The sequence below is a fragment of the Bidens hawaiensis genome, unplaced genomic scaffold (assembly GCF_021521415.1).
Source record: "Bidens hawaiensis isolate Kalapana, Puna unplaced genomic scaffold, B.hawaiensis_p1.1 tig00033563_1, whole genome shotgun sequence".
NCBI lineage: Eukaryota > Viridiplantae > Streptophyta > Magnoliopsida > Asterales > Asteraceae > Bidens > Bidens hawaiensis.
In genome coordinates this window covers 57,643-84,502 of record NW_027495766.1, presented here as the reverse complement: position 1 = coordinate 84,502, position 26,860 = coordinate 57,643, and the positions used below count along the sequence as shown (strand labels likewise).

Below are 26,860 nucleotides of genomic sequence, written 5' to 3'. Positions count from 1 at the left end.
AACCTCCAATACTCATTTTCTTGTATATTTTATATTGAGGATTGAAAAGTCATGGTGATACATGAATCGTCAATCTCCAATACTCGTTGCTTGTATATTTTAAATTGGGAATTCGGAAAGTCATGGTGATACATGAATTGTCGATTCTTGATTCGAATTTGTTACCTTTATTAAGTCTGCATTTAGGGTCATTTATTTTACTTTAACTTTTGATAGTATCTAACTCCGCGAAACCAAGCTTTATAAGGTTATACTTTGCGATAAAACCAAGATATTAACTAAAATTAAAACTTTTATAGAATGCCTCCACTATCAGCTCGCCATCTCAAGAAGAAAGAAGCCGCGCGCAGACGTTCGCTGCAACGTTCCCAGGAAATGGCCGCCGCAATAGCCCAAGCTTTGAGCCAAAACAATACCTCCGGTTACAATATTAAGTCCTTTAACGCGGGTAACCCTCCAAAGTTCACAGGTTTTGAAGGAGCCACCGTGATGCTCCAATGGCTTGAGAAAATAGAAAACACTTTCCTCCACACCCAATGCCCCTCAGACAGACGAACCCTGTATGCTTCCAGTGTCTTGGAATCTAGAGCGCTTACATGGTGGAATGGAGTAGCTCATGCGCGTGGCGCAGAAACTGCTTCTAGCATGACATGGGAGGAATTCAAGGAAATTCTGACGCCAGAATTCTGCCCTCCCAACGAAGTTAAGCGCCTGGAGGAAGAATTTTGGAATCTTAAGCAGTACAGTGGCGAAGCGCGCGAGTACGCGACGCGCTTCCATGAACTAAGTTTGCTTGTCCCTCACCTTGTTACCCCTTCCCGCCGAGCCATAGAGAAATTCCTTGGGGGTCTCCCCATGGAAATTCAAGATTCTGTATGGGCCAGAAACCCAGTAACCCTCTCTGACGCCATCGAGTTGGCCGCTGTGCTCAGCGACAACCATGTCAGAGCAGGAACCCTGTTCCTGCGGGGATCTGAAAAGACCAAACTCTCCAAGACTGTTCCTGAACCAACAGAAACCAAACCAGAACCCTCAAACCGTAACAACCTCAAGCGCAGGCGCAAAGCCTATGCGCTTACCAACCCGCCCATTGTCCAGCAACCCATCTACCAACCTCCAGTTTACACGCCTACCCCACTGACAGCCTACCCAACACCTCCTGTAGTCCACAACTATGCCTTAACCAATCCCGCACTCCCTGCCCCGCCACCTAAGAAACCTTACACAGGAAATCAACCATTTTGCCCAACCTGTAGACTTCACCACCCAACCCAAACCCCGTGTCGACAATGTAACCGATGTGGCCGCGTTGGTCATTCTGCCGAATACTGTAGAGTCCCTCCCGCCAACCCAATTGCGCCGACACCACCAGTCTACCCGCAGAACCCTCAACCAACCTACCAAAACCCACGACCCAGGTCGTGCTTTAACTGCGGTGATCCCAGTCATTTCCGGAACGCGTGCCCAAGGCTACAAGTTCAGATCACGCAAGCGAATCCGGTGAACCAGATTTCGAACCAAGTGACACGCGGACGAGCTTTTAACATAACCGCGCACCAAGCGCAAGCGAATAATGACGTAGTTAATGGTACATTTTTGCTTAACGGATTTTATGCTTCTGTACTTTTTGATACTGGCGCCGATCGAAGTTTTATTTCTCGCGCGTTTGAGCAGAAGCTTGCGCGACCGCGCAACGACTTAAAAGAAAATTTTTCAGTTGAATTGGCTAATGGCGAAACTATTTTAATAAACTCAGTGATTAAAGATTGCACGCTTAACCTTAACGAAAACGATTTTCTGATCGACCTCATCCCCATGCCTCTTGGAAGCTTTGATGTTATTATTGGTATGGACTGGCTCTCGAAGAATCGCGCCGAAGTTATTTGCGCCAAGAAGATGATTCGCATCCCTCGAGAAAATGGTGATCTTCATATCTACGGCGAAAAACCCTCCCGCGGTCTTAAGCTTATGTCTTGCGCCGAAGCCCGAAGGCTCATGCGGAAAAGGTGTATTGCATTCTTAGCACATGTGGTTAAACCTGCTGAAGAGAAGAAGCTTCGCGATATCCCTGTTGTGCGTGATTTCCCTGAAGTTTTTCCTGATGATCTTCCTGGTATCCCTCCCGCTCGTGAAGTCGAGTTCCGTATTGATCTTGTCCCTGGTGCTTCCCCCGTAGCTAAATCTCCTTACCGTCTTGCGCCCGCTGAGATGCAAGAATTGGCAAGCCAACTTCAAGAGTTGACTGCTAAAGGATTCATCCGCCCTAGCTCTTCGCCCTGGGGTGCTCCGGTGTTGTTCGTTAAAAAGAAAGATGGATCGTTTCGCATGTGTATTGATTACCGCGAGTTGAACAAACTCACCATTAAGAACCGGTATCCCTTACCGCGTATTGACGACCTCTTTGATCAACTCCAAGGTGCCTCTTGTTTCTCGAAGATCGATCTCCGCTCTGGCTATCACCAGTTGCGCATCCGCGATGAAGATGTTCCGAAGACTGCTTTTCGAACTCGTTATGGCCATTTTGAATTCTTGGTCATGTCCTTCGGTTTAACCAACGCACCCGCCGTTTTCATGGATCTAATGAATCGGGTGTGTAGGCCTTTCTTGGATAAATTCGTGATTGTGTTTATCGATGACGTTCTGATTTATTCTAAGACCAAGGCCGAGCATGAGCAACATCTTCGGTTGGTGTTGCAAAAGCTTAGAACCGAGCAGCTCTTTGCCAAGCTCTCCAAGTGTGAATTCTGGTCTGATGAAATACAGTTTCTTGGTCACGTTGTAAACAAGATGGGTATTCATGTCGACCCATCCAAGATTGAAGCAATCAAGAACTGGATTACGCCGACCACTCCTTCTGAGATCCGTTCCTTTCTGGGCTTAGCTGGTTATTACCGGCGCTTCATTTCGAACTTCTCGAAGATCGCTTTGCCTTTAACAGCTCTAACGCACAAAGGTAAACCGTATATTTGGGGCTCGAAGCAAGAAGAAGCCTTTCTAACGCTCAAGCGTTTGTTGTGTGAAGCTCCTGTTCTTGCGCTACCTGAGGGTAATGATGATTTTGTCGTGTACTGCGATGCCTCCAACCAAGGTCTCGGTTGTGTTCTTATGCAACGAGGCAAGGTTATCGCTTACGCATCAAGGCAACTCAAGATTCATGAAAAGAATTATACAACTCACGACCTCGAACTTGGTGCAGTTGTTTTTGCCTTGAAGATCTGGAGACACTACCTTTATGGGACTAAGTGTATCCTCTACACTGACCATAAAAGCCTTCAGCATATCTTTGATCAAAAGGAACTCAACATGAGGCAACGCCGATGGAACGAACTCATCAGCGATTACGATTGTGAGATCCGGTATCATCCTGGTAAGGCTAATGTGGTAGCCGATGCGCTCAGCCGAAAACCCTGCCAGCTTAACTGTATCTTGCCGCGCACGCAGCTTCACTTCGCGCCGATCCAAAGCAACCTTGAATCGCGCATTCGTGACGCGCAGCGCGCATCCATCAGTAATGGTAACCTTCGCGTCGAGTTAGCGTGTGGCGCGGAAGCGCACTTTGTCCCTAATCTGAGTGGAATTCTCTGTTATCTCAATCGCATCTGGATTCCCTTTGATGAGAATCTTCGCGCTGATATCCTGAGTGAAGCGCATAAATCTCGGTATTCTATTCATCCCGGCGCTGATAAGATGTACAAGGATTTGCGCATTGCGTATTGGTGGCCCGGTATGAAGAAGGATATTGCTGTGTTCGTAGCTAAATGCCTGACTTGTTCTAAGGTAAAAGCTGAACATCAACGCCCATCTGGTTTGCTCGAACAACCAGAAATTCCTACGTGGAAATGGGAATGTGTAGCGATGGACTTTATTACCAAGTTACCTTTGACAGCAAGCAAACATGATAGCATTTGGGTAATAGTGGATCGTTTGACTAAGTCTGCTCACTTTCTGCCCATTCGTGAAAACTACCGTGTTGAGCAACTCGCGCAGCTTTATGTCAAAGAGATTGTCTGCCGCCATGGCACTCCTTTGAGCATCATATCCGATCGCGATGGCCGTTTTATATCCCGCTTTTGGAAATCTCTCCAATCTGCGCTAGGAACTCGCTTGGACATGAGTACGGCATATCATCCTCAGACTGACGGTCAGTCTGAGCGAACTATTCAAACTCTTGAGGATATGCTCCGATCTTGTGTTCTTGATTTTGGAGGTAATTGGGATTCACACCTGCCTTTGATTGAGTTCTCTTATAATAACAGCTATCATTCCAGTATCGGTATGGCCCCATTTGAAGCACTTTACGGTCGTAAGTGCCGCTCCCCGATTTGTTGGAGCGAAGTGGGTGAAGCTCAAATCACAGGACCCGAACTTGTTCAAGAGACAACTGATAAAAACGCCAAGATCCGTGATCATCTGCTGACTGCCAGAAGCCGACAGAAGAGTTACGCAGATCGTAGGCGGAAGCCTCTCGAATTTCAAGTTGGTGATCTTGTTCTCCTCAAAGTGTCGCCCTGGAAAGGTGTTGTCCGCTTTGGGAAGAAAGGTAAGCTTGCTCCTCGATATGTTGGACCATTTAAGATTCTCGCGCGTGTAGGAAAAGTTGCCTACAGACTTGACCTGCCGCCCGCGCTCGGTAATGTGCATCCAACGTTCCATGTATCCAATCTCAAGAAGTGTTTAGCTGACGAGAACCTTCACATTCCACTTGATGAAGTTCAAGTTGATGAAACTATGCATTTCGTTGAGAAGCCTGTTGAGATTATGGATCGCGAGGTAAAGCAAACCAAGCGCAGTCGTATCCCTATCGTGAAAGTTCGCTGGGAGTCCAAGCGCGGAGCCGAGTTTACATGGGAAAGGGAAGATCAAATGAAGATCAAGTACCCGCACCTGTTCTCTGCGCAACCTACTTCAAGATAAATTTCGGGACGAAATTTCTTAAAGTAGGGGAGACTGTAACATCTGCCCCGATCCGACCCGACCCAGGTACCCGTTTCTCTGACCCGATCTCTTTCTTTTATGATTTTATATTTATTTATACTTATATTTTACTTTTAATAATAATATATATTTTCCTTCCCGCCTCTCTCTCTCTTTCTTTCCGCCGTCCCGTCCCTCTTCCTTCTCTCTTTCCGCCTTCTTTTCCCTCTTGTCGCCGTCCCGCCCTTAAGCCTTGTTTCCCTCTTTTTCTTCTAACTCTTTGCCTGTCCTTTGTTCCTTCCCGCTTAAGGTTGTCTGCGCAGCTCCACGCGCCAGATTCCTTACAAGGAAGCCTGCGTGAAGACCACCTGTTACAGTGATACGCGAGACGAACTCTTCTCGCAGCGTGCTAAGAATTGTAATTCTTCTCGCAGCGCGCTAAGAACGGTAGTTCTTCCCGCGACGCGCTAAGGATTTGTAGTTCTTCTCGCAGCGCGCTAAGAATCGTAGTTCATCCCTCGACGCGCGAAGAATTATAGTTCTTCCCGCGGCGCGCTAGGTATTATAGTTCCTCCCGCGGCACGCTAAGAAATGTGATTCTTCCCGCGGCGCGCTAAGAAATGTGATTCTTCCCGCGGCGCGCCTTAGCCTTCTCGCGCGCAGCTTTCTCGCGCTAGACTTATCTTTTCTTCTGTTTTGTTTGCTTTTGTGTTATCATATCTTTTGTGCTGTTGACCTGACCTATCTTACGTCTGAAAAGTTACTTTCGGCGCAGCATGCGCACCAACCCCATTGGTTGGCAGAAAAAGTGACTGACATAATCTTTTGAGATCTGTTTTTCCATGCTTGACCAGTACCTTTATCTGACCCGCCCATGCTTGTTACTGTTCCCTGTCAGCTTTCTCTTGCCCCCCTGCAGCTGCCATATCTTTTGATATCTTTTGCTTTTGGAATCTTTTGCTTTTTGAGATCTTTTCCCCTTTTCTAGGGATTGTGTTCCCTAGGGTTTCTCTATAAATAATAATATTATTTTCCTAACACATCACACACAAACACTTAATCTCTCCTATTCTCTCTTGCTCCTTGCTCTCTCTGCCGTCCTCCTCTCTGCCTCCGTCTTCCTCCCTGTTCTGCCCTGCTTTTCCGGTAATATATATTATATATAATAATTTACTTATTAATTATGCTAACTTATAATCAAGACTTAAAACAAATCATTAAAACAATAATCTTATTTATAGGTTAACTTGTGCTTGTTTAAAGTTGGTTCTTGCTTTATCTTACACCGCATCGTTTATCAAGTGAGTAATCTCGTACCTAATCCCTTTTATTTTTAATGTTTTGGGATGTTCATGTGTTCGTACAAACTTAGAGTCTTAAACTTGTTTATGAACTTTAGTCGCGCAGTATCCCATGTGTTGAGGACGTTTACTTGGCTGTTTATTTGTATGTGTGTATCATTAACCGCTTTGTTCGGCCTATTCCGAAGTTTTCATGGATCCATTAGATGAACACGGGAGACCTATCGTTTACGGTTTTCTTTGTTTACACTTGCACAGATGTTTTCTCGTTTTTGTGCTCATTTGGGAGCACGGATTGAACTATGAACTATGAGCTATGATCTATTTAGGCTTGATCACAGTCTGATTGCACCCTTGTTAAACACCAGACATACACGTGTTGCGCGCAGATTTATTATTATCTATGTATTGTATTAAACTTGATTTCTCACCAACACGCAAGTGTTTGACGTTTTATTTTAACACATGTTCAGGTTTGCAGTAGCTGTTTTGAAGCTTGTGGACACGTAGGAAGTTTTCTTTACTTTGGACCTAGATTAAAATGTATCAAGACAAGTTATTGCTGTTCGATTATTATGATTTATAATATATTGATTTATGTTGCTTTATGTTATCTTCTGTCTACCTTGCGTGTGCACGAATGAATATATTTATTAAATATTGACACCCAATAGTGTCACGAGTAATGAAACAATATGTGGCGCCCCGATGTATAATCCGCCTTTGGTCGGGGTGTTACAATAGATACCTCATATAACATCTATAGCATACACTTACCACTTAAGGTAAGTGTATTCACACTTCACATCGAGTATGCACACAGCCCCGAAAACATAGCAAGGAAATGGGGCTAGAAACTCACCTGAACTCTGCTTCTTCCTCTGATAGTTGTAAATCCCTTCTTTAGCTGTGCTCGGCTGACTGTATAAGTTTACACGTATCAATACTCGCCTGATCTAATCTGGTGGCCTAGTATTAGCTTACTTTTACTTATCGTTTTAATCTATTCTCTAATCGAACTTGACTTTAGGCGAAGTTAAACCTTAGGCGAACTTAGCTTTAGGCGAAGTTGTCATCAGGCGAACTTGGCTTTAGGCGAAGTTGTCATCAGGCGAACTTGGCTTTAGGCGAAGTTGTCATCAGGCGAACTTGGCTTTAGGCGAAGTTGTCATCAGGCGAACTTGGCTTTAGGCGAAGTTGTCATCAGGCGAACTTAGCTTGCAGGCGAAGTTCATCAGGCGAACTTAGCGTGCAGGCGAAGTTGTCGTCTGCAGCTACTGTTCGTTCTTAAATCCTTCGTTTCTTAACCAAATAACTCGATTTAGGTATCCACGGAATCGTCTGAACAACGCCTACAAACCCCAACCATCAAATCGACCTAACATCGATGTTTAAAGGGTGCGATTTAGGCATATAGGTTACGGGTTCTTTTTATCAATCGATTAACCCATCAAATCATAACCATTTTCAGTAAGATTAGCTTTGTTGGATTCGTTTTTACCATACAAACTCAGATCTATCATTTCTCAAATCAAACCGAACCTATACGAACGATTTCTAACTTTAAACGTACCTTGAACGAGTCGAACTACGAACACGGTTAAGCCTTGATGTTGTTTTGGTCCGTCACGACGTTCCAGCACCAACAAGCTCGGGTTTTCGCCTTCGGATCTTGGTTCGGGTCGTGTGTGTTTTGGTGGTGTATGGAAATGAGGAATGGTGGTTAATGGTATTTATATTTAGGGATCATGGGCTTAAGCCCATGGACTCTCCTTCCTTCTTTCATAACCTAGGTCCATAACCCATATCCATTACCCAACACTAGCCCGACCCATACCAACTTCTACTCTATTTATTTATTTTCCGATAACCCGAGTAAACTTTCCCTCTATTATTAAGTAATATAATTAATATCATTTTGGAAATTTCGGGATGTTACAAGTCTTCCCCCCTTAAAGAGGTTTCGTCCCCGAAACCTAACTTATTCCCTATAAAAGGAAAACTTCTTATATTTACACTCTTTATTGAATCGCCTTTGCTTTCTGGGTTATCCCTCTTACTCCTGACTTGTAGTCATCGAGCGGTGATCATGTGTTTTAGCTATTACGGTAGCTTGTCCATGAAGCCCTCGATGTACCAAGTCTCGTATCGCCTTCCCGAGGAACCTTGTTTTATATAATAACGCTAACTCCTAAGGCGACGCTTTACCATCACACAACTATTTATCATAACCAACATGTGACATCTGCCCTGATCCGATCCGACCCAGGTACCGGTTTCTCTGACCCGATCTCTTTCTTTTATGATTTAGTATTTATTTATACTTATATTTTACTTTTAATAATAATAATGTATTTTCCTTCCCGCCTCTTTCTCTCTCTTTCTTTCCGCCGTCCCGTCCCTCTCCTTCTCTCTTTCCGCCTTCTTTTCCCTCTTGTCGCCGTCCCGCCCTTACGCCTTGTTTCCCTCTTTTTCTTCTAACTCTTTGCTGTCCTTTGTTCCTTCCCGCCTAAGGTTGTCTGCGCAGCCCCACGCGCCAGACTCCTTGCAAGGAAGCCCGCGTGAAGACCACCTGTTACTGCGATACGCGAGACGAACTGTCCCCGCAGCGCGCTAAGGATTTTAGTTCTTCCCGCGGCGCGCTATGGATACCGTTCTTCCCGCGACGCGCTAAGGAATATAGTTCTTCTCGCGACGCGCTTAGCATTGAAGTTCTTCCCGTGACGCGCTTAGAAATGTAGTTCTTTCCGCGGCGCGCAAAGGTTGGTTCTGTCTGCCTTCGCGCTCGCGCACTTTTGCCTTCGCGCTCCAGCCTTCTCGCGCTATGTCTTGAGTCTTTTCTTCTGTTTAAATCTAGCCGTTTGCTTTTGTGATGTCTTATCTTTTGAGCTGTTGACCTAATCTGCTTTATGTCTGAAAAGTTACTTTCGGCGCAGCATGCGCACCAACCCCATTGGTTGGCAGAAAAAGTGACTGACATTATCTTTTGAGATCTGCTTTTTCCATGCTTGACCAGTACCTTTATCTGACCCGCCCATGCTTTTTACTGTTCCCTGACAGCTTTATCTTGCCCCCTGCAGCTGCCATATCTTTTGATATCTTTTGTTATCTTTTGTTTTGTCTTGTTCTGTTTGTCTTGAGATCCTTTCCCCTTTTCTAGAGATTGTGTCTCCTAGGGTTTTCTCTATAAATAATAACATTATTTTTTTTCTTAACACTACACACACAAAACACTTAATCTCTCCTGTTCTCCTTGCTCTCTCTGCCGCCTCCCTCTCTGCCTCCGTCTTCCTCCCTGTTCTGCCCTGCTTTTCCGGTAATATATATATTATATATAATAATTTACTTATTAATTATGCTAACTTATAATCAAGACTTAAATCAATTCATTAAAACAATAATCTTATTTATAGGTTAACTTGTGCTTGTTTAAAGTTGGTTCTTGCTTTATCTTACACCGCATCGTTTACCAGTGAGTAATCTCGTACCTAATCCCTTTTTGCTTTTAATGTTTTGGGATGTTCATGTGTTCATACAAACTTAGAGTCTTAAACTTGTTTATGAACTTTAGTCGCGCAGTATCCCATGTGTTGAGGACGTTTACTTGGCTGTTTATTTGTATGTGTGTATCATTAACCGCTTTGTTCGGCCTATTCCGAAGTTTTCATGGATCCATTAGATGAACACGGGAGACCTATCGTTTACGGTTTTCTTTGTTTACACTTGCACAGATGTTTTCTCGTTTTTGTGCTCAATTGGGAGCACGGATTGAACTATGAACTATGAGCTATGATCTATTTAGGCTTGATCACAATCTGATTGCACCCTTGTTAAACACCAGACATACACGTGTTGCGCGCAGATTTATTGTTATCTATGTATTGTATTAAACTTGATTTCTCACCAACACGCAAGTGTTTGACGTTTATTTTAACACATGTTCAGGTTTGCAGTAGCTGTTTTGGAGCTTGTGGACACATAGGACGTTTTTACTTTTGGACCTAGATTAAAATGTATCAAGACAAGTTATTGCTGTTCGAATATTTTGATTTATAATATATTGATTTATGTTGGTTTATTTATATCTTATGTATACGTTGCGCATGCGTGAATGAATATATTTATTAAATATTGACACCCAATAGTGTCACGAGTAATGAAACAATATGTGGCGCCCCGATGTATAATCCGCCTTTGGTCGGGGTGTTACACAACATGCATTCAAGATAAATTCATAGATCGTTCATACAAAAGCACAAGAAGTCACAAGTACTTCATAACATAAAAGGAAATCATTCAAGCTTGCTAAACAAACATAGGTTCAACTGTAACATAAAACACTCTTTAACTACTAAACATAAAACAATTGTGACATGCCACTTATTCTCCTGCAACCTCCTCAGCAGCTAATAGACATCCTTTCACGCGTTTCCTCTTCCTTCCCCCACTGCCACGGCTTCTCCACACTCCCTAGCTATGTGACCTGACTTACCACACTTGTAACACTTCTGGTCCTCGGTGCATTCACGGGAGATGTGCCCCTTCCTCCCACATCGGTAGCACTGATTTGGACCAGCCTTGCATTCCCCCAAGTGCATCTTCCCGCACACCTTACATGCTTCCCTTCCTGCCATCTTCTGTGTCTTTCTCCCTGCACGCTCCACGACATCCCCAGCTCTTTTAGTTCCTTTCCCTTTTTCCTCATCTTCCACTTCCACATCATCCGCCGCCAGATCATCATAGACCATCTCCGCCAACTCGACCGCAGACTCAAAGGTAACTGGTTTGTTGGCCCTGACCAACATGCGGACCTTCTGGGGAAGTCCTCTAACGTAGCACTTGATCCGTTTCGCCTCGGTGTTCACCATGTCAGGAACCAGCCTAGACATGCGGTTGAATTCAGTGGTGTACTCACGATGTGTCATCTTGTCCGCCTTTAGATTCAGAAATTTCATCTCGGCCCTCTCAACCTCAGCATCAGCACAGAACCTTTTCATCACTAACTCCTTAAGGTCATCCCACCTCATGGCCTTAATCTCCTCTCGGGTCTTCCTTTGTTCGACAGTTTCCCACCAGTACATGGCCTCATCTTCAAATGACTGAGTGGCATAACCCACTGCTTGGTCGGGACGGCATTCGCTAATTCGGATTTTCTTGTCCATTGTGGTTATCCATTGGAGAGTAGCGATTGCGTCTCCCAACCCAGTCAGCTTTGGCGGGTCGCATCCTTTGAAGGACTTATAGTTGCACCCATCTTGGCCTCTTTTCCTGTCATCGACCTTCACGGACTTATCCTCGCTCGAGGCCTCTCTTTCTCCTTCCCCATCCTTCCTACCATCACCACCCGCCCCTTCAGCAGTTTGTTCTCGGCTTCCAGCAGATCTTTCGGGATTCAGGTTCTTCATAGCAACAACTACAGCTTGAACAATGGCTGCTTGGACTGCAGGGCTAAGTTGAACCTCTTCGTTGTTGTTCTGGTCTCCTCTAGCTGCGCTTCCTTCATCTTCGGTGTTAGAAGCTGTTTCAACCGGAAGTTGCTGGACACGACGAGGCCTGCCGCGTCGTCCAGTGCGACCTCCAGCTCCAGCAATGTCTCCAGCTCCAGCCATCGTATTCTAAAAGGGAACACAAACATCATCACTCAAGGAACTATTTAGTACAAGGATAGCAAGGCTAACAGGTAATAACAGTGGCCAGCTGTGACTAGCTGATCACGTTGCTTTCCGTGTCCTATACACTTCCCTTTATGAGTCTCTTTGTGCTGGTTCTACTTAAGCAGTTAGTCAAATCAAACAATCAATTATTCCTATCCCTGCCGATCACATATCTTTTATTTCTCATTAACATATATCATTTAATCATACACTTTACCTTTACTGATCTTGCTTGAGCGACACATGGCATTCTTGAACTGGCATCTTCTTTCTTTCTCATTTTAAATCTCATTCTCTGTTCGAGTCTAAGCATGTAGGATGCTTAAATCTCTCGAACTTATGCTCTGATACCAACTTGTAAGGCCCCGAACCCGGTAGCCCTACTTTAGCGTCGGATTTACTCATAAACACAGTTCTGCAAATCAGAGTTTATTAAAAATTTTCGCGGAATATAAAACATCAATCATTTGTTACAAAACATTAGATCTTTTCTTTGATACCATAACAAAAAACTTTATATTTAAAACATCTTTTCTTCTTTCTTCAGATGCCAGCCGTTCAATCCAGGCCATGTGCCATCCTCATGCTAACTCTATAATCAGCTCACCTGCGTGCATACTAAAAGTCAGCTACACTGAGTGAGTTCTAGTTAATCAAGCAACTTATCATACAACCACTACATGCATCATATACGTGTCCGAAGACACTTAACCCACTGTCTAACCCGCTACTTCTCAACCACTTAATTATCCCTACAGCTTAGCCAATTAATTACTCCTACAGCTTAACCATTGATGCCACTTATGCCACTTTATGCCACTTGTGCCACTTTATGCCACTTGTGCCACTTTATGCCACTTATGCCACTTGTGCCACTTTATGCCACTTATGCCACTTTATGCCACTTATGCCACTTGTGCCACTTTAATAACGAAGACACGCATAAACTCACTCTACCACGTGCTCACGTTATGCCCCTAACTCTATTACTAGACCCCTATCCACTTCTATCACACTATACTTCTACTTGTCTATAACCCACTTCCTATCCGCACATTATTTACATACTAAGCAAGTAACATCAACAATCATACACACATAATAACGATGGCACGTACAGGCTTTCTCTATCACGCGCTCACGTTATGCCACTAACACCCTTACTAGACTCTTGCCACTTCTAACACACTCTACCTCTATCTGCCTATATCACACTTCATATTAGTTCAGTATTTTCGTAATAAACAAGTCACATCATAACATTCATACACACTATCAACCACTTGGAATTTACTATCCTTGGCGATACGTGCAATATCCGAAGATCGTTCACGTACCGACAAGCATTATAAAATATATACCTCATATAACATCTATAGCATACACTTACCACTTAAGGTAAGTGTATTCACACTTCACATCGATTATGCACACAGCCCCGAAAACATAGCAAGGAAATGGGGCTAGAAACTCACCTGAACTCTGCTTCTTCCTCTGATAGTTGTAAATCCCTTCTTTAGCTGTGCTCGGCTGACTGTATAAGTTTACACGTATCAATACTCGCCTGATCTAATCTGGTGGCCTAGTATTAGCTTACTTTTACTTATCGTTTTTATTTAGTCTCTAATCGAACTTGACTTTAGGCGAAGTTAAACCTTAGGCGAACTTAGCTTTAGGCGAAGTTGTCATCAGGCGAACTTGGCTTTAGGCGAAGTTGTCATCAGGCGAACTTGGCTTTAGGCGAAGTTGTCATCAGGCGAACTTGGCTTTAGGCGAAGTTGTCATCAGGCGAACTTGGCTTTAGGAGAAGTTGTCATCAGGCGAACTTAGCTTGCAGGCGAAGTTCATCAGGCGAACTTAGCTTGCAGGCGAAGTTGTCGTCTGCAGCTACTGTTCGTTCTTAAATCCTTCGTTTCTTAACCAAATAACTCGATTTAGGTATCCACGGAATCGTCTGACCAGCGCCTACAAACCCCAACCATCAAATCGACCTAACATCGATGTTTAAAGGGTGCGATTTAGGCATATAGGTTACGGGTTCTTTTTATCAATCGATTAACCCATCAAATCATAACCATTTTCAGTAAGATTAGCTTTGTTGGATTCGTTTTTACCATACAAACTCAGATCTATCATTTCTCAAATCAAACCGAACCTATACGAACGATTTCTAACTATAAACGTACCTTGAACGAGTCGAACTACGAACACGGTTAAGCCTTGATGTTGTTTTGGTCTGTCACGACGTTCCAGTACCAACAAGCTCGGGTTTTCGCCTTCGGATCTTGGTTCGGGTCGTGTGTGTTTTGGTGGTGTATGGAAATGAGGAATGGTGGTTAATGGTATTTATATTTAGGGATCATGGGCTTAAGCCCATGGACTCTCCTTCCTTCTTTCATAACCCAGGTCCATAACCCATATCCATTACCCAACACTAGCCCGACCCATACCAACTCCTACTCTATTTATTTTTTTCCCGATAACCCGAGTAAACTTTCCCTCTATTATTAAGTAATATAATTAATATCATTTTGGAAATTTCGGGATGTTACAAATATTTATATTTCTGTTTCCATCCTTAAACCAAATATCAGACTCATATCAGTTGGTTAATACACTAGAGTGTGGGTGTGGAGACCTGGGTTTGAACCTGGGCGATGACGTAATTTTTGTTCATTTTTTTAAAGCCTTTTCATTATATTTTAAATCAATTAAATTAATTAAAAATCATAATAAATCAAATAAAAGTATTTTTAAACTTTTAAATTTTTTTTATAAATTAAATATAAATCATATTTTATCTTTTCCCATATAAAAGCCAGACTTTCATAATTGTTAATCCATTAATATAATTCGTTCGTTAAACTTTAATTCATTTGTTTTAATTTATTAACTTATATTTCGTCAATCGTAACCCGTTAACTTTAAAATTTGTTAGCCTATATTAAGTTAACCGTAATCCATTTGTTAGCTTATCATTTGTTAACCGTAATCCGTTTGTTAGTTTATAATTTGTTAATCTCAATCCGTTAACTTTAAATTCGCTATCTTTTAATTCGTTAACGCTAATTCAATGACTTAGTTATAATCATTCAAGATAAAATTCACATTTAAAATCCGTACAATGTAATATCGTAACTCTCATATTATTGTTAAAATTACAATATTAAAATAATATAAACCGTTAAAATTACCGTTAAGACTTAGAATAATATTAAAATAATCCATGCCTTAAAATAATAACACATATTCTCAGCAAATAATTAACTTTAATAATCCCGTTAGATTAGTCTTTAAATTTTGTATTTATTTATAGCTCGTGCGGATCGTTCATTTCGGTTCTTTGAGGCTTTGACGCATTTTCGGATTTCGGTTTTTCGTTTATCATCTATTGCAAAGGTGAGTTTCTCACACCCCTTTTTACTCTTTTATTACTTTTGGGGGTAGCATATGTATCCTACAAACTCAAAGTGTTTACAATTTCGTTACAAACTACAATTCACCATATGGACTCGTGTGTTACTTGATTACTTGCTCGAACTTACTTGCACGTGGTAGCCTCAATAAGTATGATCATAAGCCCTCCCCCCCTTTGGACTCAGGACCATTTTGTTATGAGTGGAAAATGGCCTCATTAATATCCGAGTATGTTAGTTGTTATCAACTAGAAATGACCTTACTTGCGCGATTATCCGAGTACGTTGGTTGTTACCAACTAGAAAGGACTTTACTTGCTCGTTTAACACTTATTCATGAATTGTATGATTTTTACGTATTTATATCAAACTATGTGAACTCACTAACTATTCATATTGTTGACATTATTTTATACATATGCTACATGTACCATTATTAGAGGATGATGCATGATGAAGACACTAGACTTAGGATATCTTAAATAACGAACAAGTTGATTTCAAGTTTATTTGGATTTCTTTTATTGAATGTATTTCTTTTTTGAACTTGTGTATTTTTGAAGTATTAATGAATTAATGATAATATTGCCACTTAATAGTGTCACGTGTGTTTTGAACAATCTGTACGTCACACTCGGGCATTTCCGCTTAAGCCGGGGTCAATGACGAAACTTACTTAGGGCCGGAGGAGGCACCCCCCCCCCCCGTTTTTTTGCGTAGTAGTGTAAATTTACCTGTTTTTGCCCGAAATTTTTTATGAGTAGTATAAATTTAGGTGTTTTCGGCCAAAAATTTGAGTCTGCCCCCCATCTGTTTGTGAATTTTTGTATACATTTTGAGTCCGGCCTCCCCCGGTGTCTTAGTCCAAGCTTCGCCACTGGCCGGGGTGTTACATGTGGCCAGCTAGGGAGGGCTGGTCACGTGTGGCTGCATGCCTAATTTGTCTGGTTCACGTGCTGGCTTGGTTCAATCCTGGTTCGTTTCGGGTCACGGTTTTCACAACATTGTCAATAGTTCCCATTTTAAGATGATCAATTAATACTAATACTTCATTTGGTTTATGTTCATATTAGGATTTATTTTTTTTTCCAACCAAGCCCTTATCATCAAGCTTGGAACATGGTGTCTCTTTTAAGATTTATAATTTATCAACCAAACCCTTACAAGAGTGGCATTTCCTCGGCTTATCGTCAAGCTAGGAACTTGGTGTCTATTTTAAAGTTATATTCTAAGGCCTCAAAAGAATGGCAATTCCTCCGCTTATCACCAAGCTCGGCACTCGGGGTATCTTTTAAGAGTACTTTAACATTCCTCATCAAGTGCTAATTGCAACATCATCTTTACTTGGTATAAACCGATCACATGTTTAACCAATATTATTAAACTTCAATTAAGATTCATTATAAACCAAGATGATAATATGAAAGTGTAGCCAATAACAAACATGATATTATACATCAAAGTTATAGATACAAACATGATCAGATTAGAACAATCTAACCGATTTGGATGACTAATCTTTGATGCTTATGACTTCCTTCCACAAGCTTAATATCCTTCATCTTCAAAAGGTTGGATGGGTGGATTTAATTAAGTGTTCCTCTAAGTCCATTGAATGTGGTGGATGAGCATTCAATTTATAGGCTGATCCATGTCGATCCCGCGAAGATTGAAGCCGTCAAGAATTGGAAGACACCCACGTCTCCCACCGAAGTTCGTTTTTTCTTGGTTTGGCGGGATACTACCATCGTTTCATTCGTAATTTCTCGAAGATTGCATTGCCCCTCACCGCTCTTACACATAAGGGTAAACCTTACGAGTTGGGGTCAAATCAAGAAGAAGCGTTTCAAACTTTGAAGGACATGCTTTGCAATGCTCCTATCCTCGCTCTTCCCGAAGGTCTTGAAGATTTCATCATATTCTGTGATGCTTCTAACCAAGGCCTAGGTTGTGTTCTTATGCAACAAGGAAAGGTAATAGCATATGCTTCGAGACAACTCAAAGAATTATACGACGCATGATCTCGAGCTTGGTGCCGTCGTATTCGCCTTGAAGATTTGGAGACATTATCTCTATGGTACCAAATGCGTAGTATTTACCGATCATAAGAGTCTCCAACACATTTTCGATCAAAAGGAACTCAACATGAGACAACGTCGTTGAGCGAGTTGCTTAGCGACTATGATTGCAAGATTCGCCACCATCCCGGTAAAGCGAACGTCGTGGCCGACGCTCTTAGCCGTAAGAAACAAGTCAAATCCGTTTTACTTACTTGTGTTCTTGTTCAAAATGATCTCGAAGAGCGTGCTCTTAACGCGCAACATGAATCCGTCGTCGAAGGCAACATGTATGAAGAGATGTTGTGTGGTGCGGAATCTCAATTGGAAACCAAGCCCAATGGTTTGCTTATTTCCTTAATCGCTTATGGATTCTCGATCGTGATGACCTTCACACATTCATAATGGACAAGGCTCATAAGTCATGATATTCCCTACATCCCAGTGCTGATAAAATCTACGCCGATCTTTGTTTCATCTTTTGGTGGCCCGGAATGAAGAAAGGCATTGCTCTATACGTTGCGAAATGTCTCACTTGCTCTAAAGTCAAAGCCGAGCACCATCGACCTTATGGTTTGCTCGAGCAAGCTCCCTTTTCGTATGGAAGTGGAAAGATATTGATGTGGACTTTATTACTAAGCTTCGTTCTACCCGAAAGCAACATGATACTATTTGAGTAATCATCGACCGTTTGACGAAGTCTACTCATTCCATTCCCATCAAGGAAATGTATTAATAGTTGATCGATTGGCGCGTATCTACATTGAAAGGATTGTTTGTCATCATGGAACTCCATTAACCATTATCTCCGATAGAGATGGTCGTTTCACTTCTCGTTTTTGGAAGTCTCTCCAATCCGCTTTGGGAACTCGTTTGGATCTTAGTACTGCTTATCATCCGCAATCTGATGGTCAATCTGAGTGTATGATTCAAACCCTACAAGATATGCTTCACTCATGTGTCCTCGATTTTGGGGTCAATTGGGATATTTATCTACCGCTTATTGAGTTTTGGTACAACAACAGCTTCACTCTAGCATTGGTATGGCACCTTTCGAAGCTCTTTATGGCCGCAAATGTCGTTCTCATATTTGTTGGAATGAAGTTGGAGAATCTCAAGTTACTGGTCCGGAGTTAGTTCAAGAAACGACTGATCGTATTGCTCAAATCCGCCAAAATCTACTCGATGCTCGTAGTCGTCAAAAGAGTTATGCGGATAAGCGTAGGAAACCTCTCGAGTTTAATGTTGGTGATCGTGTTCTACTCAAAGTATCTCCATGGAAAGGTGTTGTGAGATTTGGAAAGAAAGGGAAGTTATCTCTTCGTTTCGTTGGTCCTTTTGAACTCATTGATCGTGTTGGTCCTGTTGCTTAAAAACTTGATCTTCCATCTGAACTCTCAAATGTTCATCCGGTATTCCATGTTTCGAATTTGAAGAAGTGTCTTGCCGAGGGTAATTTCCAAATACCTCTCGATGAAGTTCGTATCGATGAGACCATGCATTTCGTTGAAAGACCCGTTGAGATCATGGATCATAAAGATAAAGTCACTAAGCGTAGTCATATACCGTTAGTCAAGGTGCGCTGAGAATCAAAGCAAGGAGCTGAGTTTACTTGGGAATGTGAAGATCAAATGAAGGAAAAGTATCCTCATCTGTTCGCTATAGTTATTCTCTAATTTCGGGACGAAATTCCTAAAAATAGGGGATACTGTAACATTTTGGGTTTTACTTTCATCTTATCATATTTTGGCACTCCTCAAACTAATGGGACACTAACTCTGTCAATATTTTGATGATGTGCCCATGCTTATGTGCCATTTTTTCTTCAAAAGTTTACTGGTCTCACATAATCATTTCATTTTTCCTCTCAAAGAAAACACCTAACCGCCATTACCAGTACCACCCAACCAGCCACCTCCACCACCACCCACCTTCACCCCTCATTGTTTTTCCTTTCACCGTGGCACCACCAAACTGATCGATAATATTATGGTCATAAACATTTTTCTGTTTTGCCTTATAATAATTTGTTAAAGAAACAAAGATGGATGTGAATAAAAAGAACCGGTAAAGACGTGGTTATGATAATGAGAGAAAATGTTAAAATGGATAAAAAAATTCATCATATGAGACACGCGATAATTATTTCTTGTTAACGCATCCATGTCTTGAACTTGACATCATAACTTAGAAGTTGACATTCATATAAAAATAAAGTTAGTTGATCAAATAATTCCAACAATTAATGAGTTTACAGAAAAGATAATTTCTTTGAGTTTTTTACATTATATAAAAATAGATAATATTGTGCCTAGTTGACTAATTCTAATCTATGATGTAATGTGAAAAATGTAGTTTGTTTTATAGCGGAATTCTTTGCTTTTTTCTTTGTTTCTTTCTTTTCCCCCCCTCAATTACGACATAGTATGAAAATAATCGTTTTTCAGCAAGATCAAAACCATTTTAACGGCTCGTTTTTTGCTCACTAAATAAAAATTATGAATCCTTCACCACATAATATGCATGGATAGTTGATATCCCCAGTTCCCCACCATGGTAACTAGTAAGTATAGGTTACTGATATACTTCTCCACACGTAACACTTTTTATCATCATCATTATCATACTCAGTATATCCCACCAATAGCAAAGCTATGGTAGGGTCTAAGGAGGGTAAGATGTAGACAGTCTTACCTCTACCCCGTAGGAATAGAGAGATTGCTTCCGGTGAGACCCCCGGCTCGATAGTAGTTTTGCATCAAGCCTTGGACATAAGGCACATAACACTCAACCATCGGCACACCGGCCGATTGGTGCATGTACCCTTGTCTTTTGGCTATCAACGCCACCACATGATGCCTGATTAAACTTCCGCCACTTTTAACGTTATTTTCACAAGATTAATAAAATAACGTCAAAATTAGTGCAATTTCACTTTTGCCCACCCGAGGGTTCACACATATATAGATTATATGCGCGCACCACAAGCAGGGCGCACGTAACACTTTTTATGTCCATATATAAGACCAAACCCTACCACTATTTCACAACCCTCTCACTTCATTTCAACTCTCCATCATGAATCAAACTCTCCCCAAATACAAAACCATCATTTTTACCCTTTTCATAATCTCATCTCTCCTTCAAGCACAATCCCATCAATTTTCAAGAAAATTGTCATCAAAGTCACTTGGTTTCAAGAAAGAAAAACTAACTCACATTCACTTCTATTTCCATGACATAATCAGTGGTGACCACCCCACCGTGGTCCGGTGGCTGAGGCACCACGAGCAACACCTCCAGTACCTTCTTTGGTATTACCGCCGTAATTGGTGACCTATTGACAGCAGGTCCTGAACCAACCTCAAAGGTTGTGGGAAGAGCACAAGGGATATATGCGTTCGATGGTTTAAATGAGGCCCGATTGCTAATGGCTTTGAATTATGTTTTCACCGAAGGAAAGTACAATGGTAGCACTTTGAGCATATTAGGGTCAAATGCTTTGTTTTCGTCTGTGAGAGAGATGCCGATTGTTGGTGGAAGTGGTCTCTTTCGATTTGTACGTGGGTATGTGGTTGCAAAGACTTATGCTCGCAATGCTAGCACTGGTAATGCCATTGTTGAGTACAATGCATATGTCCTACATTATTGATTGTTTACGTGATGTTGGCAGCAATATAAGACTTTAACCTATAAGCGTGAGAATAATAAAAACTCTTATCATTTCTTTTATCCTCGTCAATTCATGTTTAAATGCATCATTTGTTCAACTGAATGAAATTTTTTCTAATTGCATCATCACTTCGATAAATGTTGTGTTAGTTTATTACCGAACTTTAATTAATTACCAAACTACATAAACACTTAGGCAGAGCTTCACGCGTGATTCCATGTTGGCACCCGGCCCTGCGTGCCTGGTTAAAAAACCAACAAGCGACCATTCTCTCCTCTGTTCTCACTATTCTTCGCAGGCTCCTCAACAGCCAACGATCCCTCCTCGCTCTCTCCTCTTTCTATCACCCGTATTAGACGGCCCTCAGTGATTATTACATTGCATTGCATTGGAACGTTGGAGATGATCTTAAGCTTATTAATTTATCTCTAAATTGCAGATGTTGACTAGAAAATCCTTTCACCACTTTGAAGGCTGTATTTTTATGTCTAGCAACAAATTATAAAAGTCATATATGCAAGGCTAATTCCAGTTTATTTGAAATAGGTGTGCATGGGTCGGTTTTGGACCAAACCCATAACCATTAATGGATAACCATAACCAAAATCGATGTGTTATGGCGGTTTCGGTTAATCAGTTTTTAATGTGATAGAAAATCAGTTATGGATCAGTTAACCGTAACCAAAATAATGTAATTGGACTTAAAAGTTTGGTACCAAATATTAAAAAACGACATGAGATAACCCCACAAAATATATATAATCCACGGTATAAATACCAAGTATTTTAAAAAAAAGGACATTATATAATCCAAAAATGAAATTTAAGTTAATTTGATAACAAACGTTGAGCCAAAAATCCGACAATATGTTTGGTGGAAGTTAATCCCAAACATATTATCGGTTAAATGAATGAGACGTTTCGGTTATGGTAGGTTTGGAATTATGTTTAAGCAAAACCAACCCACATTTGGTGATTTTCGAAAATTCATTAAATCAACCCACCAGTTATGTCAGTTTCGGTTAAAATCAGTTCTGTAGTTACTTCAGTTATGGTTCAGTTAACGGTTATTGCAGTTAAGTTGTTCATCCCTAATTAGAACAGTGGAAATTAAAAAGAATAAAATGATTTCAAGGATACAGTATAGACATGAAGGGGGTGTTTGAGATTCCTTATTTTACCTCCTTATAACTTTTCTCATAAGTTTATAAGTTACAACTTTGTTACTTATTAACTTATCCTCTCATAATAGCATACAATACCAAACACCTAACTTTTTCAAAAGTTAATAAGTCATAAGTTGCTTAAAATAAGCAATCCCAAGCACCCCTGAAGTAGAATCTGAACAAGTATAAATCGGGTAATAGTTAATATAATAGCAAATGATAGCATAAGCAAATTGCAATCAAAACAAATCCAAATATTTGGGTCAATATGGATAACTTTTAAAATTGGAATGAGTCAAGATAGATCAAAAGAATTTTCCAAGGAGGTCAAGATAGGTTGGGGAAATGCCAATGACATTTGGTTATGGGTTAGAATGGGTTTGTTTATAGGTTAGATTGAACTAAAGCAAGCTTCATCCAATTTTATTTCAAACAAAACCCACGAAACCGAATAGAAACCAAGAAATCGAAACCGAACATATACCAAAACAGACCGAAATGAAAAAAAAAACAAAAACGAACCAAAAAAAACCCCCGAAACAATTGAACCTGAACCGATACAAAACCGGGGGGGGGGGGTGTTTAATGAACGAGGACGACGGGGGAAACATTTTGGTTATTTTACTTTTTCCGTTTTTGATTTATATTTTGAGTTATTATTTTTTTATTAGTGTTTTTGAATTTTTTAGGGGTTTTTGAAACCCTTTGTATTTTAACCTTCAATTGGGTTAAGAGGGATTAACTTTACCCATCTTGAGCCACACCCATCCTAACCCTCTATTTATAAAATCTATCATGACCCAAAACCCATCACCCAAATCCAACCCAACCCATTTATATTGCCATCTCTACTTTATCAACAAAAGAATCATATACTCAAATAGATCAGATAAGTAATAGATGATACAAAACATCCAATTTAAGACAATTAAATACTCAATTAAGGTTTTTTTTTTAACATCCGATGTTTAATCCTATTCACTCTTAAATTACACAAATTTCCCCTTTGCTTGAGATCAAGCCCAAAGCCTTCAATCTAGAGGCTTGCATCTCTACCATGTGAGCTAGTTTTATCTGGAAGTACCGCTTGCGGAACCTCAATATCCACCGGTTTATTAGCTAAATGGCAATTGGCGCATACAATACGTCCAGTCGCTTCTCGTGGATTTTCATAACCCTGCTGTGCAAAAATGGGATATGCATTTGAAATGGGTGTACGAGTTATTATATATATCATGAGCGATATGGAAATAGATCGAGTAATCTGTTCCTTTATCCAAGAAAAATTATTTCTAGTTTGCATGGTCCAATCATTGATCCCGAAAATTTCTACAATAAATTGGGGTAGGTCACTAATGGAGTTTCCTATCCACGATTATGTTATTTACTGGAATAATTTGACTCGATTAATATATAGGAATATAGGATGAATCTCCGGGATGGGTAGAAATAGAAAGCGATTTTCAATGTTTTGCTTATGTACAACTGCAAAGTAAATACTAAAATAAGTTGACTAATTATATATAAAGGATGATTATACGATACATTATGCAATAAGTCATGTACCAAAGCCCATCAACCTAAATTAGCTAATAGTGTAAGGGCCAAATTTGAAGGTATGATTGCATGTTGTATTTGGCCCCAATCACAGGGGTGCAAATTGCACTTATCACTAAAATAATTTTGACTGTAATTTGAAGATCATTTTTCTAACAAAACCGGCTAGCCAGGGACTCAAATCCGTGCATTCGGTCTGGTTAACACACATCACACTTGAGGACTAACCAACCATGTTGACCTTTCTTTTATGATCAAACCCTTTCCATGCATACGCGCGCGCGCACGCACACACATATATAGGGGTGAGTTACTATACAATAATGGTTTATCGTACATTACGTATATGAATCATGTTCAAGGTTAAAAACCAATTGCGGTCAGTTGAATTCCAAAACCTAATTACTCTTAAGATGTAAATGAAAAACACTCGAGGTTAAAACCATTTATGCTCAAGTCAAAATTTGATTGATTAAAGATCTGTATCTGTTTGTTTGGATGAATTGATGATTAATTGGATATAGATTGATGATTTTGAGATACTTTGATGTGATTTTATGGATCACTTTCAAGATTAAACATGTCGTTATCTTATGATGATTGAGACACAAATCAATCTTGATGATCCGTCAATACTCCTGTTAAGGACAATTTTTTTAGGCAAATTGAATTTTAATTATACCAACTTAATACAATTGGCCGATAACAATCCCAACTTAGAATATAACTGTCACCGGTCCCAACTTTCACGCTATGTGTTTTCAGTGGACCCTCGTTAAAAAAAACTTAACGACGTTAGGTTATTTCCAAATTTCAAATTGATGTTTTAGGGCTTTTGATCGTAATGAGAATACGAATCGATTGATGTAAAACTTAACTCGAGACGGTGCTCCACAACTTGATTTTTGTTAATTAAAAGTTTAAACTCCAGAATTGAAGCATCCTTTAGTTGTTTGGACCACTGTTTTGATGTAAGTTTTACATCAAACAACTTGTATCTTCATTCCGATCAAAAGCCATAAAATGTCAGTTTGAAATTTGGAAAAAAAACGCTGTTAAGTTTTTTTTTAACGGAGGTCCAATGAAAACAAATTGTGTGAAAGTTGGGACCAGTGATAACTATTTTTAAATTAGAATTATTATTGGTCAACTGAATTAATTGCAATTATTATAATCCAATTTGCCTTTTTTTTATGCCATCGTGTCCTCTTAGTCGTTCAAAAGGCAGATCCTAGAAATCATGTGGAAATGGTTTTAGAGTTTCTCATTGTCAGTGCTCTTAATTGTTTGTTTATCAAATATCAAAATAAACAAAATACGAGATTATAGTCACGGCATGTGCTTTCAAGTTTAGAAAAGTTAAAGCAACTAAGATAAGTAACTTAATAACTTATAATATTTTACTTTGTTTTAAAGCATTATGTTCTTGGAAGTACCCTAGTCACATCAATTTAAAAAAAAACGGTTTTTGAACTTTATTGGGTTGAGCTAAGAGACAGTACGACGTGTTGTACTGAACGGTTCAACCAAGTTGATTAGTTACCCTTCACTAAAATACAATTTCAACTAAAAGAAATAATCTAAAAGTATATGATTTCATAGTATAGGAAAAACCACCATGTTAAAGAAGATCATTTCGACAGTATAGGAAAGGCTGCTAGGTTGCAACTTTTAATTGAAGGTAAATATGGGCCGCTAAAAGTTTTTGGCCAAAAATCTAAACAGTAAAATTTACCTTGGGCTTAAACCAAGACGAAGGTATAAACCAGTATTAACGATAATATCAGCAGTTCAAATTAAAAACTGTTCGTCCGGTTTACCAGGCTAAAACGTATCGGCAAGTCGCTCAATATCCGGTTTAACTCATATTTCCGGCTTTTATAAAACGGTTTTTAAAACACTATTCACATCGTGAGGTGGGAGAAAAAAAATGGGAAAATAATAAGAAAATAAGCATTTAGTAAGTGAACATGCAAGAAACAAGCATTGACTTGTTAATTTTCAAAAACAAACATGAATGGAGGATACGTTGACATTCGTTCACCAACTCAAAAGAAAAAAAAAACACAATTTCTACTTGCTTGGGCTTGAGGTCCTTAGTGTTTTCTTTTTTTTTTTTAAATTAAATTTGGCCTTTCAAAAGATATGATTACGGGCCAAACTCTCCCTATCTATAGTAAAAGAAAGTATGAGTTACAATGTCGTTTTTCATACATCTAACACTTACCACACACGACCAGCATAACACCATTTATCATGGCCCAGACTCCCCCTAAATACATACATGCCCTATTTATCCTTTTAATATTCAGATCAAAGCACCGGATTTGGTGCTACGTTATTGATCAGTGCATCAAAGCTAGTGTGTCTATTTTAATGCAAGCAAGAACAAGTAAACTAAAATAAATTAATAATGACGTATATTTTAATATATAGACATGAAATACTCAGTTTTGTTCTTGCGACACATAAGAATAGTTGCAATTTGATGCACATATCTCCCCATTTTATGTATTATGGATCCATTTGTAAGTGTTGCTTATTTTCTGTATCATTTACTTATTCTAAATAAGTGATTGTGTTCCATGTATGTGTGCCTCTAAATATAATAAACAAAACTGTATTTTGAATACAAGTATTCATAAATAAATTCTATATACGCTGCAAACAAAAAGAAGTATCACACATACGGCCCTATCCATTGGTAATACTAATCTATCGGTAAAGGATGCTATGAGGGAAATCTGTTGGTGAATTGGTCGATAAAAATATGGCTGTGGGTAATCTGTCGGTAAAGGATTCTACGAGGGAAATCCGTTGGTGAATGGTCGATACAAATATGACCCTGGCCGGGAATCTGATTTGCAACAAATTTCTCACGGATTATACCAATGGATCGCTGATAGACTAATTAGCGACAGTTCACCGACAACTTTTGTTGCATCATCCACAAATGATTTTTTTGACAAATTATCGACGAATCATTAGTGGCGGATTACTGACTGGCACTTTACCTACGAATAGTTTGCCAGATACTTGTTCTGTTGAAATATGTTCAATTTAATTTTAAAATATCTTTTATATTAATTCTAATAATGTCTTTATTTTGTGAGATATTTTCT

General features: G+C 40.1%; 1 pseudogene; it reads left to right on the top strand.

The window, feature by feature from the left end:
• Positions 1-20,417: 20,417 nt before the first annotated feature.
• LOC143585104 (dirigent protein 21 pseudogene) lies at positions 20,418-20,994 on the top strand (annotated as a pseudogene).
• The last annotated feature ends 5,866 nt before the right edge of the window (positions 20,995-26,860 follow it).